Genomic DNA, 7,980 nt, shown 5'->3' on the forward strand with positions numbered 1-7,980 from the left:
ATTTTAACATATTATTTAGGCTATTCTGTAGTTCTCACAAACAGTAAGTGCTGGTATTGTGTAAACCCACTTTTAAACAATGTGTGTTGAGCACCTAGTATGTGCCAGGCACCATGATTAATGATAGGCATAGAGAGACAAATGGGAAGTGGTCCTCTATTCTTAGAGTATCTATAATCCCCTGGAGGAGACAGCCTTATAAACATGAAAAAGAGTGTACAAATTACACAAGAAATTATAATGGCAAAATTTTATGCGTACAAATTTTCCATAATGAACATGCATTATTTGTATAATAAACATAGTAAATTCTCATAATATGGTTTTTACAACTATATGAAATGCATATAACTATTGGAAGAAAGCACACAAGAGTGAAAAATAAAAGAATGTGGTAATCCTACTGTGATATTTAGTTTTATGTTAATTTGGGGCCAGCTATTTACAACTGGTGTTGTATTGGAGGTGTTCTGTAGATGTGGTGGAAACATACAGTCAGGTGACCGATGTGAACGTTACCCTTCATAACATGGATGGGCAGCAGACCCATGGAAGGCTTTGGGAACAACATGGAGGCCTCCTGGGGAATAAGAAATCATGCCTTAAAATGGCAGCATCTACTGCCTGAGAGTACAGACTGCACAGTCATGTGAGATATGAGCCAATTCCCTACCCACCCACCCATTGGTTCTATTTTCCTGGAGAATCCTTACACATCTACAGTAAGTTCCCACTTAAGAACGAGTTCAGTTCCAGGAGAATGTAAGTCAGATTCGTTGGTTAGTCCAACAAAGTGAGTCTTATGCATCTTTGATACAAATATACAATGTAAAGCATAAAAAACCAAACACATAATACAGTAAATCCTCAATTGTATTGTACTACTATACACTATCACATTGCACAGTGAGCACACAGAGACACAATTATGACAATGTCCAGCGGACATATGAACTCTTCCGGGATTTGCTCACATTTACGAATGTTTGTAATGCGAAGTCCATTCATCTATGTGAAAGCTCACAACTCAACTTTGTTAAGCTGGGGGCTTACTATACTGTTATGGTTTGAATCTGGGATGCCGCCAAAGCCTGTATGTGTTTAAGACTGGGCCCCAGTCTGTGGTGCTACAGGGAGAAGGTGGAATTTGTAAGAGATGAAGCTTAGGTAGAGGAGTGTCGGTCATTGGGGACATGCCTTGAAGGGGGTATCCTGACCCCAGCCCCTTCCTCTGTCTCATTGCTACCTGGCTCACATGAGGTGAGCAGCTTCCTCTGTGCCCCCTGCCATGGTGTGCTGCTTTGCCACAAGCCCAGAAGTTATGATCTTGGACTGAAACCTTTGAAACTGAGAGCCAGAACAAATCTAAGTCCCTTATTTAGCTGGTTATCTGAAGTACTTTGATATAGCTGAGGAATGTGACAAGTAAACTTTTAAAAGTTTTCTTTTAAACAGCCCTTCATTTAATGATGATTCAATCATGTATCATTTTCACTTAGGTCTTCTGCCTTTCCTGTGACTAGACTTCTATTGAGGGTGTTTTCTCAGCCTTCCCACAGCTTCTTTCTGCCATCAGCCCACCATTGACAAGGCTAATGGCAATAGAATAGCGTGGAGATGAAGGCCAGAATGTCTTAGCTTGTGTGTTTTCTCTTTTCCCTGCAAAATTACTCTAAGCAAGGCCAGTGGCTACTTCTAGTCTCAGCATCTACTTCTAGCCCTGCGTGCCTGAACTGCCCACAGGCCTTTGTCAGATCTCAGAAAGCTGTGCTCCATTGAAGGGATGGCAGCCTGTCACGGGCAGTCTTGGGGATGACACACAGTCCGACTCAGAGCAGCACGGAAGTCCCAGGAGCCTGCGGTGGCACGCTGGCCACCTTTGCATTATTCAGTCCTCCCCCACCTAAGAGATGATGGGGGGTGAATGCTTACTTCTGCATTCTCCATTCTGAAGCAGAGTCTGCCTTTCTTTAGGGGTAGAACTGTCAAACAAGAGCAGCTCAGAGAACAGAACTTTGGACGGCCATCGCCGCTCAGCCACCTTCTGGCTCTGCGACTGCATCCGATTTACTGAACTGGGGCATGACTAAGTTTCCTTATCAGTAAAAGGGTCGTGGTCATACAACCATATTTGCAGGGTGGTGGTGAAGATCTTCAAAATAAAGTGTGAAGTTTCTAGCACAGCGTAGAGGGTTACCCAAACAATCGCTATTACTACACTATTCTTGAGGATAAAACGTCTTTTGCCACAGATGAGTCATCCCAGAGGTAGGGACCCTGACCCTGGCCCATCCTCACCTTCCAGGTCTGCCTGAGGATACAGGAATGATGTCAGCAAAGCACACTGCGTGCGGCTCTCTGGGGGGACCCCGTCCCGCGGGGAATAGGAGGTGAGAGCCGCCTCTTATTCGTGGGTCATCAGAGGCCGATCCGATCTTGAATGTCTGTGGAGGAAATCTTTAAGAAGTTAGAGTACACGGCCCAAGTCTGGTTTCTGATCAAAGGCGCTTTATTGGCTCAGCAAAACGATTATATACTGTTATCCCAGGGGGAAGGTTCAGCAAGCTTATTGGACAGTTCAAGCAAATCAATCACATGAGTCACTCAAGCATTTAACCATACAGCAATCAGTATTTTACCAAATGTGGGGAGGGGTAAGTGGGAAGGCGTACATCAACAATTAACCCTATGCAATCTTTAACTTCACAATCCCTAGGGGCAAGTAGGACGGGGAATACCACCTGCTTCCTGCTCCAGATCCCGTGACCCTGTGGTTAGCACAAAGGGCTATTTTTTCTGTAAGATTTCCTGTTTGCCCAGGGGCTAAACCTGCCAAAAGTCACGTACGTAGTCTAGTGGGATTTTTCCACCGAGGCAAAGGCTAAGGTTGAGGGCAGCCATCTTATGCAGGCCCAAGCAGTCTCTCACAACTGCGCCCCCAGGAGAAACAGGGATTTTTACAATCATTTCATGTTGCCACCATGTTAGTAAGAATAACACATTAATCGACTCTACAAATAAGTGGAGACAATTTACCACCACACAGAAATCTTATATTTGCAACTATGCACTTTCCCCAGAAGGTAGGCAGACAGTAAATAAATTGCCTTTTTAAAACTGTCCTTTCTCTTGTTTATGACAGACATGTCCCTGCTTGCACTCCCCGTTCTCCTGAGCCCAAGGACCCACTTCTAGGCAGCTTCACATATCTGCATGTGGATTATTCACTTAATGAAGCATCTGCTGGGAAAGTTTTAGTCCCAACCAGGCTTTCTGCTAGCATCTCCCTCTCCCTCTCCTCCCTCCCCCAAGTTCTTACCCAGCTGATGTGTGCTTAGGAAATGCAAACTAATTTTAAAATTCGCTGGAGCAAAACATGATTAGAATGGTTAAGTCTGCTGCCAAAAATAAAATCAGCTAATGCATTCCATATATTTAGATTTCCAAAATTAAGCTGAAATGATGCTTAGTTCATCCAAAGTTTGGGTTGAGACACTCCATCCCATATCCCAGCTTGTTGACCTTACTTTTTTTCCCCCCGGCATTAAAAGGTTTGGTTCAGTTGTAAATGATATCACCTGTTCCATATCCCAGGGTAATGTCTTTGCTCTTTCATCTGGCTGGATATAGTGGTTCCAATACATTGTTCTTGATTGTGGAAAAGAAATCCCACAGTGTTGGGAGACACGTAAGACAGAAGAGTCTAAAGTTCTTTCATTCTTTAGGTCCCACTATCCAGCCTTGCCAAATGTTCAGGAGCCCAGCTGGGGAAAAGTACCCGCAGTCAAACCAGATGCTGGCCCTAAAAGAGCTATAAATGAACCCTAGAAATCATGTTTCTGCCTTCAAGGAGTCTCTTTGGGGAGACAAGGTCAGCATTGTGGCATAACATGTATCACAAAATACAATGAATTGCTAATTGTTGCTGCATAGACTGCAAGGAGGAGGAGGAGAGAGAGGGATTGTAAGTAGCAGCTGGAGTAGGTTTCTTGGAGGAAGTATCTGAGTCAGATAGGAGTTTATGGGAAAGGGAGGACATTTCAGGTAAAGGAACCAACATCAGCAGATATAGAACACTGAGACATACAAGGTACAGGAGTCGGACAGCGAAAGAAATTAGCCTGAGTGCAAAATAAACACGATGTTTGGAAGTTGTAGGAAGTAGAAGTGTTTGAAGGCCCTGGGTTGCAAGGAATAGAAAACAATCAGATGCATTTTAAAAGCAAAGAGGAATTTATTTTAAGGACACGGAATATTGTGGACGTGGAAAATCACATCCGGATCCAGGAAGTTCTTACTGATCATCTCATCCTCACTTTCCTGCATGTGTATCTTACCACCCCCTCCACCACCCAGCATCCTGCGCGCTCTCATTTTCTTCTCAGCCCATTGGTTATTACACCATCTTCATTCCGAATTCCTAGTGGCTGACAAGCCTGATTGGCTCGGGCCTGGTCCAATCACCTGTACAGTGAGATGGCAGGGCCAGCACAAACACGGAGGTTGGTGGCCCTCCTGGGGAAAGGGAATGGAGGGAAGCCCTCGAGAAGGAAGCAAAGAGTTCGTTTGATAGGTAGGAATAACTAGGATAGGCCTCTTGCCATTTGGTTCTTCCAGAGTCACTGAGGAAATCTGGATGAAACTATTTCAGTTGGCTAGGATTCTATAGTGTTACCTCACTTTCAGCAAACTTCGAAGCATCCAGATTTTTAAAGCAGAGAAGTTGGGTTGTGACTATTTACTTCATAAAAAGGACTCCTGAGTTTTGACGGGGGAGCCATACCACGTTCCTTTTTAACTCTGAAGGATACTTTTCCATTATGCCTCTAATTCTCCTCATCTGATCTGCAATGCGCCGGTTCCCTTGATTTGCGCATCGTCCTCCAGGAGCATCAGGGTCCCTCCCTGGGCCGCACCCAGGCTCGGCATCTCAGTGCTGGGAGGTCCTGGCAGGGAGATGTGCAGTGCAGTCAGCCAGGGGCTGCCCACTGACTGGGGCAGAGCTTCCTGCGGGCAGGGAGAGGCCATCGTCCACCCTGTGCTGGGCAGTGTCTGTCAAGTACAGATATTAACGAATGCTTACAGCACAGAATGAGTCAAGTTGGTTCCCAGATGTAATTAATTTATAGCCAAGGAGCAGTTTAAGGAGAATATAGCTTTATTATAAATAAGGGAAATAATCATAAAAACATGGCTCTCCCTGCAAACACATCACATGTGGCACTGCTGCTTCTGGCCCCACAGGAAGCGGAGAACTCCAGCTCCTGTTCATCTTCACAGCACACCTTGAGTTTAACCACCTCAAACAATGAACTGAGAACTCATTTGTGTTCTCTTCCCAAAGGGGAGTCCTGGGGTCAGCTGACCCTGGTGCTCCTGCCTCCTTTTGGACAAAGCAGGAATCCATTCACCTGAGAGAAAAGCCCTTTCCTTCTATGCTGGGCTGGGGCGGGGGAGTAGAGGAGCTGTTACCCCTCCCCCTGCCAGCCCCAGGCACAGCCCACCGCACAGAGCTGCAGGCAGAGGTGGCCCAAGGGGTGGCCTGCTTGGCGAACTTCTCGCCTTCCACGAGAAGAAGGCAACAAATGAGACAAAATGAAAAATATAATGATGCATATTATATTAATCATCCTCCCTTTTTCTGACACAATAAATCTTCTCTTTAAACTCATGGTAGCGATTGCATCATCTCGCTCTCTCCTCGAAACAGCACAGATTAAGATAAAGTGATAGTGTTGTGTCAAAAGAGAGCTTTACTGCCACACTTGGGATACAAAGAGAGAGGTTAATTTATCATCGCTGGGGAGAACTGACAGAAGAGAGATATACTACCGAAAGGGGATTTAGCACAGGGCCAAGAAACTTCACACTATTTTTACCATCTGTCACATGCTCTAATAAAGCAGGGCAAAATATGAAGAAAGGAAAAATGAACTATCAAACACTGATGTAATGCAGCCCATAAATCTAATTTAATTACTTTGCATGGAGACAGGTCCTCGAGTCTGTGTGAATATACTGGATTTTCTTGGCAACTTAACAACTAAGTGTTTTAATAACATCACACTATAATTTATTCTGCTTGAAACACAAAACCCCTTTTGTGAAAGTTTCATTTTTGAGAACTGTTAATTTTTTCGGCTAATGTCAAAACTGGCATAAATTCACATGTGAACTTGAAGCCTGACTGTGAAAAAGGCTAAGGTTACTGCATGCCTTTTTATTGTTTGGCACTTTTCCCCCCTTCTGCATGCATTAGAAATAATTGGGCTTTGTTGATGACTTAGGTGAGGAGAGTTGTCTTGCAATTAGATTTTAATATAATGACAAAGGGTGTGTGAGGGGGAAATCTTTGTAAAATATAAAGAGGTAAGAAAATGCGATAGGGGAAAAAGAATCCTTGTTCTCCAGCAGAGTAGCAAAAGCCACCGTGCAATATTCCTGGAAGCAGGCAGGTCTCAGAACCATGAGAATTCCACGCTGGAGGTCGTAATGCTCTCAGGACCAAAGGGACGCTGGGAATGCAGGTCTGCCCTAGAGGGAGCCACCGGGAGCAGAAAATACATAAAAAATAAAATTAATATTCATCGAGTGTCTTCCTGAATTTGGATGCAGTTACAGAAATTATTGTTAATAATGAAAGCCATATATCAAAGGTTATAAAATTCATCTGTGCGCTAGGACACTATGTTTTTAGGCTTTGTTCTGAACCATTAAAGATGACATATTGCATTTGTGTGCCTTTGTGTATAATAAGATACATTTAGGGCTGATTCTAACCTAAACTGGCAATTTTGGCATTGAACTCAAGTTTGTAAATGGGGGCTGTGACACTCCAGTCCAGAGGAGGTCGCTGAGCCATCCATTCTCCCATGACCTCACTCAGTGGGGCAGGATGGATGGGTAATTAATTTGTTAGATCACCAGTGATTCATGTTGGAAAAATAAAACTTGGAGCCTCTTGACAAATTCAATTGAAATATAATGGGAAAAGGGATCAAAAAGTCCCCATTCCCCTGCCCCCCATAAAATCCCAAACCCTCATACCGAAAGAAAACCTACATGTAGAGATGGTCTGAGGAGTTCATCTATTTATCCCTTCAGCAACACTTAATAAATCCTTACTCTGTGGAAATCTCTGCAGGGCACACACTGCTGGCTGAGCTGCATCAGACAGGGACATGGCCACGGCTTAGGGCATTCAGCTGGACCTGGCAGGTGTCATTGGTGGAGTTCACGAAAGGGGAGACAGATATGGAGCTGGTCTTGATGTGGGGTATCCATAAAACAGAAGTGATTCACCTGGAAAATTCTAGCAAGTTTTAGACCCATCAGGAAATTAACCACAATATTCATATTGGTGAATATTTATTGAATGCCACCAGTGATTTGGTATGTGTTAAATGTCTGGAGCTATGCAAGGTCCTGGAAGCCAGGAAGCTGAATTGAAAAGGTTTTCAGAGAAGTACTTTCAAATACATTTTCCTCATGCTTGTTTCTGAAGTTCATACGCCCCAGTTCAGACTTGGAAAACACTCAATTCTTGTGGTTTCTTGTTCTGTTGAATTTGTGTGGGAGAAAAATGTACAGCCTTGAACTCTGAATGAAGCCCGGCGTGAAAAGTGGTGGCTTTCAGTTGTGCTCTTTCAAATGCTCTCACTGGTATTTTTAAAGACTTCCCACATATTCTGTTACTGACCTGGAAAGAAGAAAAAAGAAAAAAAAGTCAAACTGCCAGTATTTACTTATGAAATGATTGAGTTATAGCCCAACAATTCAACTGCCTTAAATTAGTGCACAGATTGAAAGTTTGAAGGATTCCTTTTTTGGCATTTTGATTTCCTCATCTGAAAAATGGGGATATTAATACCTACCTCCTGGGGTTGTTGTTAGGATTAAGTGCCACTACATATGTAAAACATCAAGGAAACGAAAATGATGGCTGCAATTATTAGTTTATTATAATTATTTTGATCTCGC

The sequence above is a fragment of the Fukomys damarensis genome, unplaced genomic scaffold (genome assembly GCF_012274545.1).
Source record: "Fukomys damarensis isolate Sample0158 unplaced genomic scaffold, DMR_v1.0_HiC HiC_scaffold_18, whole genome shotgun sequence".
Classification (NCBI taxonomy): Eukaryota; Metazoa; Chordata; class Mammalia; order Rodentia; family Bathyergidae; genus Fukomys; species Fukomys damarensis.